The sequence below is a fragment of the Pelophylax lessonae genome (genome assembly GCF_965119305.1).
Source record: "Pelophylax lessonae genome assembly, chromosome: 5".
Lineage (NCBI taxonomy): Eukaryota > Metazoa > Chordata > Amphibia > Anura > Ranidae > Pelophylax > Pelophylax lessonae.
In genome coordinates this window covers 396,487,363-396,500,998 of record NC_138772.1, presented here as the reverse complement: position 1 = coordinate 396,500,998, position 13,636 = coordinate 396,487,363, and the positions used below count along the sequence as shown (strand labels likewise).

Below are 13,636 nucleotides of genomic sequence, written 5' to 3'. Positions count from 1 at the left end.
TGTGAGCAGTGTCATCCGCTTGGTTATTTTATGTGGAACTTTTTAAATTTTTAGGAACGTATAAAGAGAATCAAAAATTCTTTGACAGGAAAAAACAGCCATTATATTTTTTTGACCATTTTGGAAAGTGACAGTGCTTAGTGTTATACTTTTAGCCCCGTTTCACACTTGTGCGTGTGCCGGGTTCGCATGTAATGTCGGAGCGCACTGCTCCTTCATTACATGCGATCAGCTGTGCGGTGAAAGTTTAGCCATACACTTTGTATGGCTAAATTCGCATCGCACCCGCAGCAAACACGCACAGGAGGCATTTTTGCAGCCGCATCAGGATCGGATCGCACAGCGGTTCACACTTGTGCGATCCGATCCTGTGCGAACTGCAAGATCGCACTGCGATATGCGATCAAACTTGGGGTGTCGTTAAGATTACATTGACACCCCCAGCGTATCGCATATGGCAGTGTGAACTGCCGGGGGTGCGTGTGCGATGCGGGAACAGGCTGCGGATTCGCAGCCTTCCCGCACTCGCATAAGTGTGAACCGGGGCTTAAAGACCTACTAGCGCTACATTTACCAGGCGGGGCTAGCTACATCTCCACTCAGAAGAAAATGGCAGAATAAAAAAAAAAAAAAACTGTAAACATACTGTATGTCAGAGCAATATCTATCTACCTGGGCTTTCTTTTTCTCTCTGGAAGTGTTGCGTAGAAGAAAAAATTACTTCACAATGCCTTCGGCTTCTAGCAGGAAATGAAGGCCATCTCTGAGAATGTCCTGCGTCATGGACAAAGAAGCCCCCCCACGCCCAATCCCCTTAGGAATAACCATCCTGGAAAGTATATTGGAAATGTCAGGTCAAGTCCCACTACTTTATTAGGCACAAAATCTGAAATTATTTAACTATACAGAGATATTAATAGGTCGGATCAATCCTTTGTTGTAACCCCAAATTTGACTTTATGGGTTCATGGGATCCACACTTTGACACTGTTTAGGAATATTCAAAATATCCTTCTCAACAGAATCTTGCAAAATGATTGCCATTTCTAACAATCTAGGGACACCAAACACATAGGTACCACATTTAGGAGTTTAGAAAGTTTATTCGGCATCCTGGAAACCCTAAACCTGAGCATACATCAAGCTGGCTCCTCACCCAAGGCTGTCAGAATACTCAAACACTGACTTCTGTCACGGTTCAGACAACTTTTTTCTGCCTGTCTTCTTTAATTTCTCAATCGAAGTCAGTCGACTGGGGTGGTGTTGGCAGGGCCCCTCATTGCTTGGATTTCCTTTTTTTCCAATTTCTATGAATTGGCTGAAGTCTGAGCCTTGGGTAGCCAGCTTAATTCGCAGGAAAAGGGACATCCTTTATGCTGGATGAAAGTAAACTAATGGAAGGAAATGTAAAGTCAAGGCACCAAAACAAAGACAGTTCTGTAGAGAAACCTACAGCACCTACAATAAACCTCAGTCTACACACAGTACGTTTGTAAAAAAAAATTGCGATTATCCACTTGTTTTTCAGGTGACCCGGAGCGAGAAGATGGAGGTAAGTATTATTTTAGGGTGGAACTCCGCTTTAATATACAGGAAATTTTGAATGTGAAAGTACCAAAAAAACATCTGTTTAGGTCACATTATGTGGCTGAAAACTTTTGCACCAAAACATTCCACTGTCAAGCCACACTGCCATATGCGATACGCAGGGGGTGTCAATTAAATGTTAACGACACCCCCAGTTTGATCGCATATCGCAGTGCGATCTGACAGTTCGCACAGGATCGGATCGCACAAGTGAGAACCACTGTGCGATCCGATCCTGGTGCGACTGGAAAAAAGGGTCATGTGCGAGTTTGGTGCGGATACAGTGCAAATTCAGCCATACAAAGTGTCCGCACGGCCGATCGCATGTAATGAAGGAGCAGTGTGCTCCGAATTACATGCGATCCCTGCACTCGCAAGAATGTGAACCGGCCCTTAGACTGGCTTCACAATGCTGTGCTGTAGTTTGATCACAGAGTGGGTGTATTCGTGCATTTTACCCATGGGTTTAGCTGAGCCCTATAGACATTCTATTAAGTCGCATGTTTTCTGATACTTTATAGAACCACGGCTAAAATGCACAAAAATCACTCAAAAAACATTTATTGTCATACATTAGCATAAGCCAGGTATTCTCAACCAGCTTTCTGCAGAACCTGAGTTTCAAAACACATCCCTGAGGTTCCACTTTGGCCACCATTGCAATAGACTTATACCATTCAGTTGTGTCTTTTGTGTTTTCTTTCTCAACAGTGCCGAGTACCACGGGGCAGGTGGATAGCAGCCCAACAATATTCTTTAAGCTTTGGCACCTGACAGCAATATTGTACTCTGCGCCTGTCTTTGCAGCAACACTTCCTGATCCCTTTCTTACTGTACACTCCTTGCTCTGCCCCACTTCAGCCTTAAGACCCCATTCAGACTAGCGCGACTTGTCAGCCTGACAAGTCGCACTCGGTCGCTCGCCATTGATTAGCACAGGACCCGTTCTAATAGGAGCGACACAAGTGAAAAAGGGTCCTGTACTACTTTGGGGTGACCTGGGAGCGACTTGCATTGACTTCCATTATGTGAAGTCCCTGCAAGTCGCGCCGAAGTCGCCCCTCGAAGTCGGATCGCCTCAGTGTGAACCGGCTCTTAAACTCCAAAAACAACTTTTTCAAAGCATCTCCCCCTCTGGAAGATGCCTGCTGCATGGCCTATCTTCATCTCAGCTCTACAGGTAAGATATAGAGCAGCACATTTCATGTCTGTGTTGGGCTCTGGAGTTTGCTTTTTTTGGGAAGCAAGCAGAAACTGATAGGAAAATGCTTTACAGAAGAAACAAATAAAATAAAAGCAGGGAAAGCAATTAGTGTAGGTTTTTGGAACAGCTGGGTTTATTATAAAATCATAAGTGATTGATTTTATAATAATTTCCTGTTGAAAATATGCTTTCACACACACAGAGACCCAAGTTTTTTTTCCCAAGGGTTCCTAAAGGTTAAAGTAGTGAAGAAAGGCTGGTACAGGCGGTCCCTGGGTTACAAACACGATAGGGAGTGTAGGTTTGTTCTTAAAGAGGAAGTAAACCCTCCTCAGGAAGTTGTACCTATAGGTAAGCCTATAATAAGGCTTACCTATAGGTACTGTAAATATCTCCTAAACATGTACCGTTTAGGAGATATTTACCTTTAATGCAGCCAGTGACGTCACTGGCGCATGCGCTCTGAAGGAACGGCTGATCGTGCCGTTCCTTCAGAGCCCCGTGCCGTGACCGTCGGCTGACGGAAGACGGGCGACTGAACATGTCGCTCGTCATACAGGTAAGAGAGCGGCACGGCGGGGGCTCGTTCTAAGGTAAGTATTTCATAATAAGCTAGTATGCGATGCATACTAGCTAATTATGTCTTTCTCTTGCAGGTTGTAAAAAAAAAAAAAATTTTTGAACGAGTTTACAACCTCTTTAAGTCAAATTTGTTTGCAAGTCAGAACAGGTACATTTTATAAGTTTAGTTCCAGCCAAAAGAATATTTTTTACGTTTTTTTGGATAGCCTAGGAAAGGGTTAACACCCCTGTACCATTTTTTTTGCTGTCTGTGCCGCTGTTCAGAAGATTTCACCTCACTTTCTGTCCCTATAACAACTGGATTTTGAAAATTTTGGGTTGTTGTGGAAATAAGGATTAGTGATAAAGCTTCAGTGGAGAAACTTTATTCCCATGAAAACTCTTCCAGGAGTGAATTTCCCTTCCTAGGGGTAGATTTCTCCTCACTTCCTGTTGTCTCCCTCTGTTTATAAGAAGGAGTCGTTTGTAAGTCGGATGTTTGTAACCGGGGGACCGCCTGTATATGCAATCATTAATGCCAGATTCACACATGCTATACGTTCATTCATTAACACAAAGATGTAAATGGGGTCTAAATGATGAACCAATCAGCTTATTAAGCCAATTTCCTCTGTTCTGCCCCATACACTATGACAATCTCCTAAAAACATAAAACGCTACAAGCACATGCTTATTTGCCCCTCTGGTTACTTTTGGCTCTCCTTGGCCCCGACAATTTTTGGTGAAATGCTCAAGTTGGACACCCTGCTTATGGATACTGCCCCGCAAATGGTAGGGCTAAGGACTGGTGCACATGGTCTTTAAGATCAGTAAGTGTTCATTCAGATGGGCGTTGACACCTGTCCTCCATGCTGAGGGTCTGCATTCACCTTGGAGCTGCGTGCAGTCAGCCTATAGAAGTGGATGGAGGTGCGGTGACTGCAAGGACACAACTGAGAGTCAAAATTTGACATGAGTGCAGGAGCACAGATCCAAATGAAGACACTACGCATTCAGATCTGTGGACCCATTTCAGATTTTGGATGTGCAGCCGTTGTCCCTGCATTCACTTCTATGGACTGCCTGTGTGCAGCTATAAGGTGGATGCAGATGCAGCAAAAAGCAGCTAAGCTAGGAGCATGGGTGTCGATAATCTAAATGAGCATTTAAAGTGTACTTAAATCCCAAACCTCTCATTAATTTTGGATAAAGTAAAAATGGTTAAAGTGATGATAAAGTATATATTAAAATAACAAAAATGTTATACTTACCTGCTTTGTGTAGCGGTTTTGCTCAGAGCAGCCCCAATACTCCTCTTCTCAGGTCCCTCCCACCTGTTGAGTGCCCCCCACAGCAAACAGCTTGCTATGGGGGCACCAGACCTGAGCTACAGCTCCGTGAATCAATTTCAGACATGCAGCCGCAGTTCAGGCCTGCCCCCTCTCTCTCCTGATGGGCTGAGTTTGACAGCAACGGGAGCCAATGGCGCTGCTGCTGTGTCTCAGCCAATCAGAAGGAAGAGTCTCGGACGGACGAGATATTCGTGCACAACGCTGGATAGAGATGAGCTCAGGTAAATATTAGGGGAGCTGCTGCACACAGAAGGCTTTTTATCTTAATGTACAGAATGCATCAAGAAAAAAAAAAAAAAAAACTTCTGACTTTACAATCACTATAAAGCTGAACTCCAGGAATGACCCGTTTTGCATACTTACGCATCTCTCACGTTGTGGGCTGCTGAAACTCCCTGTTCTAGTCAGTGCTACTACAGCAATATCAGAAATCTGGTCTTGTTTTATCATCATCTCCTCGGCCGCTGGACCACAGGAGGGCACCCACTCAGCACTACCCACAGTCATAGAACACCTTGTATTTTTTTCAATAAAGTCGGAGAGAAGGAGGTAAAGTCAGAATATCCATCTCATCTAATCAAACAATACCTTAGATTCAGGCCCCTTTCACACTTGTGCGACTTTGGGACTGCAAAGTTGCATCACAAATCGTACCATTCATATCTGTGCGACTTCAAGTTGCAGCAACTTCAAAGTAGTCCCTGCACATCTTTGGTCCAACTTTTATGCAGCTTGAGGTCCATAGACCTCATGATTACTCAGGCATTGCTTCAAGTCGCGCAATTTTCAGGTCGTACAAGTGTAAAAAAGGGGCCTTTAAAAAAAAAAAAAAAAATACAAGGCGTTCAATGAATGCAGCAGTGCCAAACAAGAAACCCCCCATGGTAATTTTAAAGAGGGGAAGCCACTCACACAGCCTGGGAGATCTTGGCTATCACTGTAGTAGCACCGACTACTACAGCAATTGTCAGCTTCCCCGGCAGTCCCTCATGTGTGACACATGCATACTTACTTTGTGCCAAGCTGGACCAATGCATATGCAAAAATGATCAAACCTGAAGTTCAGCTATAAATCCTGGTAGTTTTTATTTTTTTGTTAGTAGACTGACTTATTACACTGGAGAGTGCAAAATCTGGTGCAGCTGTGCCTGGTAGCCAATCAGCTTCTAACTTCAGCTTGTTCATTTAAGCTTTGACAAAAAAAAAAAAAAGAAACCTGGAAGCTGATTGGAGAACAGCACCAGTTCTTGCATGTTCCAGTTTTAGCAAATCAACTCCAGTGTTTCATTAGGGGGATTTTCCTTCACAACTTCTTTCTCACATACACAACAGGAAGAGATGAGTTCTTTATAGTAAAGTTGTCACTGCAACTTTCTCTTTTATTCCTGTTATGGTGAACTTTCTACTCAACGTTTGGAGGTTTTTAAATTTGGGTCTACTAATTGGGGATGCACCGAAAATAAAAATTCTGGGCCTAAACCGAAACCGAAAATGCAGGATGCCCTCGGCCGAAAATGACTTTTTCCCCCAAATAATTTTAAAATAAATAGAAGAGGGGCATACACCAAAAACAGGCAGCGACATACACTTGTCGCTGCCACCCTGTCACGGTATATGTACTGCGACGGGTTGACAAGAGGTTAATTTAATTACCAATGGTATTAGTATTATGCAGCATGAGGTTGCACTGATACTGGTTGCACTAATGCAGCACAAAGGGGTTAATTAACTGCCACTGGTCGGTCACTAATGCAGCAGTGGCAATATATTAACCCCCTCATGCTGCATAATACTAATACCAATGGTAAGCTTGCCTCAGCTTCCCCCCCCGCCTCAGCTTCCTTTCTGTCACTCTGCTCCTCCGGTGTCCTTCATTCAAAAGACGCGCCTCTGGCCGGCGGCCCGCCTCCCGGTGATGTCACTATTACTACGATGTGCATGAATGAACTAACACACCGGGCGGGAGGGCGGCCGCTAATAGCTATAACTATGTGAGCGCCTCACTTCCCTGTCAGAGGAGATACCCGCATGACCGGGAAGTGAAGCGTTCACATAGTTATAGCTATTAGCGGCCGCTCACCCACCCGGTGTGTCAGTTCATTCATACACCTAGTCTTAGTAGGGACATCACAGGGAGGCGGGACTTTTCAAACCTGCGCTGCGCCCTCCTTCCTCACGGCGGCCATTAATTTCTGCATTTTTAACCCATTTTCGGCCGAAATGGGATAGGCCCATTTTCGGACAAAAGTTCTCCTACACCCCCCCCCCACAGTCTCACTGCATCCACCATTCACAATGCACAGTGGGCACCCACGCAACTGTGAAGCCGCAAGCTGTCACGGCTGGGTGCCCATAGTGAAGATGCCAGCGCAGTCAGAGGGTGAAGACAGCTGGGCTGAGTGCACCGCTGAATCGTGGGACAGGTGAGTGGCTGTTTTTGTAGCTGCTGACTTTTTTTTTTTGTTAACAGGTGGCTGGAACTACTCTTTAAAGTGGTTCTAAAGGCTGAAGGTTTTTTTTACCTTCATGCATTCTATGCTCGTCATTCTACTCTTCAACATCGAGAGCCAGCTGTCTCATTCAGTTTTTTACAGTCGACCCCCTGATGATGTGTTTATGCCATGGGGTATTATCAGAAGGCCGGCTACAAGAACCAGGAAGAGACAGCTGCACATGCGTAATTTTTGATTGCTGACCCAACGCCTCCTGGGATGTGCGACATGAGTATACCATGAGGACACAGGAGATTGGGGTGAGCTAAGTCATTCTTTCCTAGGCAAGAAATGAGGAAGCAGGGGCTGTATGCAGCAACAAAGGGTTTTTGAGAAAAAAAAAAAATGTACAGGTCAATGTGAATTAGGGCTGCACAATATTGGAAAAAAAATTACATTTCGATATTTTTTTTCCCCAACGATATATATTGCGATATTATTGCAGCCTTCTGATTGTACCATACAGGGTTAATGTTACTGTAGGGAAGTAGCGCAACCTTCTGATTGTACCATACAGGGTTAATGTTACTGTAGGGAAAGTGCAGCCTTCTTCTGATTGTACCATACAGCATTGGTCCTCAACTCCAGTCCTCAGGGCCCGCTAACAGGCCAGATTTTAAGTATTACCTTGGGGAGATGCAGACTAGAGTACTGCAATCACTGAGCAGCAAATTATATCACCTGGGATGTATTTCAGTTATCTTGCAAACCTGGCCTGTTAGTGGGTCCTGAGGACCAGGGTTGGGGACCAGGGCCATACAGGGCAGGCCAGGGTTAATGTTACTGTAGGGATGGGAAGTAGTGCAGCAGACTTCTTCTGATTGTCATTGTACCATACAGGGCAGGCCAGGGTTAATGTTAATGTAGGGAACTGGGTGGGAACTGCAGGTTAAAAAGACAGTGCGAGTGTGGTGGTGGAAGGCAGAGAAGTCGGGACTCACAGTGGTGGTAGAAGGTAGAGGAACACAGCCCGACATCTGTCCCACATGTTCAGTCTGCCCTGCAGCTAGTTCTGCTGACTGAGCGGTGAGCGCCATGAGCAGCGGCACAGCGAACCATTCACGTCGTGAGTAGCGGCACAGCGAACCAATCAGGTGTGCAGGCACGCGTGATTGGTTCGCTGTGCTGCTGCTCACGGCATGCTGCTCACCGCTCAGGAGAACTAGCTGCAGGGCAGACTGAACATGTGGGACGGATGTCGGGCTGTGTTCTTCTACCACAACTGTGAGTCCCGACTTCTCTGCCTTCCATCGCATGTTCCGGTGATGTGACTATTGCCTACGCTTGCAGCACGATATCGATAACATCGAATATCGTTCAGTCCTAATGTGAATGCATTGCAAAAGTATCTAAAATGTGTAGATGTAGTCTGTTACAGATCCAGCCGCCTTGTGTAATCTAATAAGACATGTCTTTACTACCTAAAGCTGTAATTCAATATAGGAATTGTGTTTCATAAAAGATTACCAAGACTGAGATTTTTTGCCACAAAGAACAACGTGCCCTCAAAGCCTGTCCTGAAGGTGTAACACCTTTGGTGGCTGGCAGTGAAAGCTGAGACGTACAGAAATGTAATTAAAAGGGAGCTAGTAGTGTACACCTGTGAAGGTGCGTCCCCTAACCTAACATATCACCTGGTACACAGGAAAGATAAAGCTGCCCCCTGATGTTTTTTTTACTTTGAAATTCAACTGCCCAAAACAATGCGAACAAATATCCCCTTCCACTCCAACAATAAAAGGACAAGCATAAATGTAACGTTACCTCCATACGTAGACACACACACACACTACATTTTCATGCTGTCCTCTTCAATCATTCAGAAAATCCAGAGAAGAAAGAGGCCACTGAGTCCTTCCAAACAGTTGTTCCCAGCTATCATCAGACAGGACAGCAGTCCATTTGTATGAAAGGATGGGAGAGAGAGGGAGGGGGGCTGTGAATGAATTCCTTTCCTCCTCCTTCTTTACGACTATTCATGTGGAAGGGGGTCAAAAGCAGGATTACACCATTTATTTCCCCTTCCAACACACAACACTATATTAACCTCTTCAGGTACAGTCACCCTTCCATGGGACCCAACAGAACATGTGCTTTGATGACAAACGACCAGTCACTGAAAATAACCACACTAAACTCTGATCCAACATTCCTACCAAGCTGTCATCCGCACTGGATCTCCACCATGTCCGAGCCTGCCCAGCAAACCTCTACATCTACACAAGTCCTTAAAATAGAGCTAAAGGAAAAAATCCTTCCATTTTGGCTAGAGTAAAGGACTCCCTTTTTTGGCCATCTGTGTCCCATATTTCCCTTTACTTCCTGTCAAATAGCCACAGCAGGAAGTGAGAGAATCCCTGGTTGTCACCAGAACTAGTGTTCCCATTGGAAGATTTCCCCTCTATTACTGTTCTAATGAGAACCCAAAATTTGAGATTTTACTTCACTTTTGATGATAAGAATAAACAGGAGAGTAAAGCTAATGCCGCGTACACACACAACGATCGGCCTTCTTTTGTCCAGTGTTGTGTTGGTTGAAATGGGCTCTAGACTGCACACAAATTTTTTCGGCCAACAACAACCAACTTCAGAAGTGATGTCATGTGCTGGTTAACTTTCCGTGTGCTTTTTCTTCTCTGAGCATGCCCAGTCTTGCTCATCTGATTTTTGTCTGCCGAAATCTGTACTGACTGACGAACAATCGGCCGTTCTGTTGACGGCCAACAAAAATTTTATAGCCTGCACACCAGATTTTGTTCGGCCGAAAAGTCGCAGTCGGTTGTTGAAAGCATCATACTAACAAGCCGACAATCGGCCGATCGGACGTTGGCCAAAAATTCATGGCCAACAATCGTTGCGTGTGTACGAGGCATAACTAATGAGGGCAGAGACCGAAATACAAATCTGTCAGGGGTTCTAATCCCTCCCCACCCCATCGAAAAAAAAAAAGTTTGCTTTTAGTTATACCTTAACCACTTCCTGCAAAATTGCATATCTGTACGTCATTTTGAGGGAGTGGCTGTACCGGGGGAATGTCTGCTGCTAAAGGTATCACCCCGGTACCGTTTTTGTAGAACGGACAGTCGGCTTTCATAGGATAACAACCGATGTGGCTGGTTAGCCGCTTGGCCGGTATCACAAGTAGCAGGAGGAACATCCCCCTCCCCCCCCACCGCCGGCATGTCCGCCAAAAAAAAAATATAAATATATAATGTGTGGGGGTTCTAAGTATTTTCTAGAAAAAATTACTAATTTGAACTTGTAAGCAACAAATGTCAGAAATAGGCCTGGTCTTTAAGTGGTTATTCCCCCCACTCCCCTAATTGGGTCTATCCCGCCCTCCCCCCAAATCACTAACCAAGATCTGGCTCTGAGGCCCAGGCCTGCACATCCACACCTGTGCAGTTCAGCTTTTATGGGGCTGGTAGATGGACAGGATCCCATCTCTCTACCAGCCGTCTAAAAATCTATGGGGTTGACAGAGCAGAAGGGAATATCGGATCAAGAAGCCCGCAGAGGGATGTAAACAAAGCCATGGGCCTCAGATCTAGATAGGTATATTGGCTAGGTGGCTTGGAAAAACCTGCTTGGGGGCAAATAGGTAAGGAAACTGTGTGTCCGTTTCTGTACCCCAAAACGTTCATCTAGGTAAAAATCTAGTTTATAATTTTAGGTAGTGTGGGGAAGGGTTAGATCCTCCATCAAATTTCAATTGCTGTGTCTCCAATTGGGGGATCCACCACTGTATCCTGATGACTAGTGTCACTAAGACAAAATGGTGTAAAACATTTTAGAGCTCTCTGAAGAACAAAAGGTCAGGAAAAATCTTTCAATAGGGGTGTAACGTGAGAATTACCTACCCCGTGAGAAAAACCTACCCTCGTCACTTCCGGCCAGGAACAGCTGAGCAGCGCAGCAGTGCGCATGCTCACAGCCCCAGATACGCAGTGGAAGAGTTGAGGAGCTGACTAGTGCGCATGCGCACTAGTATGAAATGATCACGGTGTCCGTGAAAAAAAACCTACCCACGCGGCGGTTACATTAAAACAGCTGTGCTACAATATGAGTCATCTCCGCTCCTGTCCCTTCCCTGACTTTGGCTAGTAAATATAAAAGCGGCTCTAGGCTCCGTGATTTATCTTTTCATACAGCCGCCGCCGCTTTTATATATACTAGGCAAGATCAGGGAAGTGACAGGGACAGGAGCGGAGATGACTCATATTGCAGCACAGCTGTTTTAATGTAACCGGTCGCGTTACACACACTGCCGTGCAACGGAAGTGACGAGGGTAGGTTTTTCTCACGGAACAGGGGGACCAATGACATTAAGAAAAGATGAGCTTTCAGTTCACTAGATAAGAGAAAAATAAGAGAAAAAAGTTTTGATGTTCAGATAGAGAGCAGTTCTCTATTGAGAACAGGACAGCTGTCTAATAGGGGACTTCCCTTCAGTTTGGGAGATTTCCTCTGACTTCCTGTTGTATTTCTGGGGAAGGGAAGTGAAGGGGAATTTCTCCAATGGTACGCAGACAGAAAAAGAATAAACTGACAATGGTTTAACCCTTCCTTAATCTGTCCATACATAATAAAAAGACTGCATATTTGTTAGGGTTCATTCGCACTATTCCACGTACACTGTGCATGACACGTGGACACTAGTGTTTGAAAGACCGTGTGATCTGTTGTTACAAAGCATCACACCGTTTATAACTTTACTGAAAAGTTAAAAAAAATTAAATTGTAATTCAGCTCTATGCAGTGAGTTGTGACGCACTGACATGCGGTGTGGTGGGTTGTGCTGGGTATAAATGCATACATGCTGCATTTTTACACAGAACACATCACTGCACATGTATAGTGCATATGGGACACACAGCAAACATGTCCCCACATCTCAATGATGACAGGCTGTTAGAGATGACAGGTCTGTGGGTGACCACGCTCCACATACAGGTGTTTGGGAAGCAGCAGCCTCCTGACATTACACAGTGATGGCGGCCATACAGTAATAGAAAACTGAATGACTGTGTGATGATGACTCAACCCTACAGTCAATCAATGGCACTTATCCTTGATTGGCATGTAAGAGCGTGAAAAATGCCATCAACTGACCCTGTATGACTGATATTTACCACCACCACAACCAATCAACTTCAGCTGACTGAAAACGTTGCCATCTGTTACCACTATCTGTCTTGCTTCATCAACATCCCATGACTGTTTTGTTGGATCACACATTGATCATTTGATCATTCAGTTTTATCGCACCGTGTATGATCACCATTACTATGTAGCGTTGTTAGGTTGCTGGCTGTGTATGCGGAGCATGGTCCAACTCAGCCCTATGGCCCCTGAATGGGACACCCCGCAGCCCTGAATGGGACAGCCCGCGGGCCCTATGGCCCCTGAATGGGACAACCCGCGGGCCCTATGGCCCCTGAATGGGACAACCCGCAGCCCTATGGCCCCTGAATGGGACAACCCGCAGCCCTATGGCCCCTGAATGTGACAACCCGCAGCCCTATGGCCCCTGAATGTATAATGTGGTCACTCACAGATGTATGGCTGAGGTTGGCTCCCACCATGTGGTCAGTGTACGGCCACCATAAGGACACAATGAGAGTGTAGAATAGGGGGCCGTGTCCCCGATGAAGTTGGGGACACAGAAGTTGCCTCCCTGACTCCTGGCACACTGTCCGGCCTGGCAGGCAATGTCTCCGGAAGGAAGAGCCGGGAAGGGGTGGGAAGTGTGGCCTAGTGTCGGCATTTCCCGATCCCAGCCCAGGGAAGGATCCATTACCCAGTCCACACACATACAGACATACACAGACAGACAGGTCCCGGACCAGGCCCAGCAGTACACAGCACACTCCGCTCCTCCTCACCTGAATTCCCGCACAGCCTCACATAAGTTACTTGTTCCTGAGAGACGGAGCGCCTTCCTGGTCAGTGTGTCCGGAGCTCGGCGTCCATGGGTCAGCTGGCTGTGTGCGGTCAGTCCATGGCGGTGGGCTCTCCGTACACTCTGCTCTCTTCTCCCCCTCCTCCACAAATCTCAGCCTGACACATGCACCGTCCGCTCCGAGTCCTCACAGCTCCCCGCACAGCGGCGGCGCGGCGCTCTGATCCGAGGGGCGGGGCGGAGGAGATGAGGGCGGGGCACACGGTGAGGGAAGGTGTGGAGTTGGCGGGCGCCGCTGGTGTTGGGAGTGTGCGGATCTTCCACCCTCTCCTGTGAAGGGAAGGAGGAGAGAGAGCGGGAATATGGCTGCCGGGCACAGCGTTACAAATCATGAGGAAATTCTACATAGAACTCAGGAGTTGGAGGATGTGTTGGGTCCCTGGCCCTGAGAGGGGATAATGCACCAATCAGAGCACAGCGCTGCGGTCAGCTGTTCTTTACACCCTGGTAGTGGTCACTCTTCTAACAGGCTCCAATG

At 46.2% G+C, this 13,636-nt stretch overlaps 1 protein-coding gene across 1 annotated transcript in view; it reads right to left on the bottom strand.

The window, feature by feature from the left end:
• The window catches only part of YES1 (YES proto-oncogene 1, Src family tyrosine kinase), a 138,806-nt gene extending 125,479 nt beyond the window's left edge, over positions 1 to 13,327 (bottom strand). Inside the window, exon 1 of the mRNA XM_082258783.1 lies at positions 13,082 to 13,327. The gene's annotated coding sequence lies outside the window, so the exon portion shown is untranslated. The remainder of the gene's footprint in view (positions 1 to 13,081) is intronic.
• Positions 13,328 to 13,636: the final 309 nt, after the last annotated feature.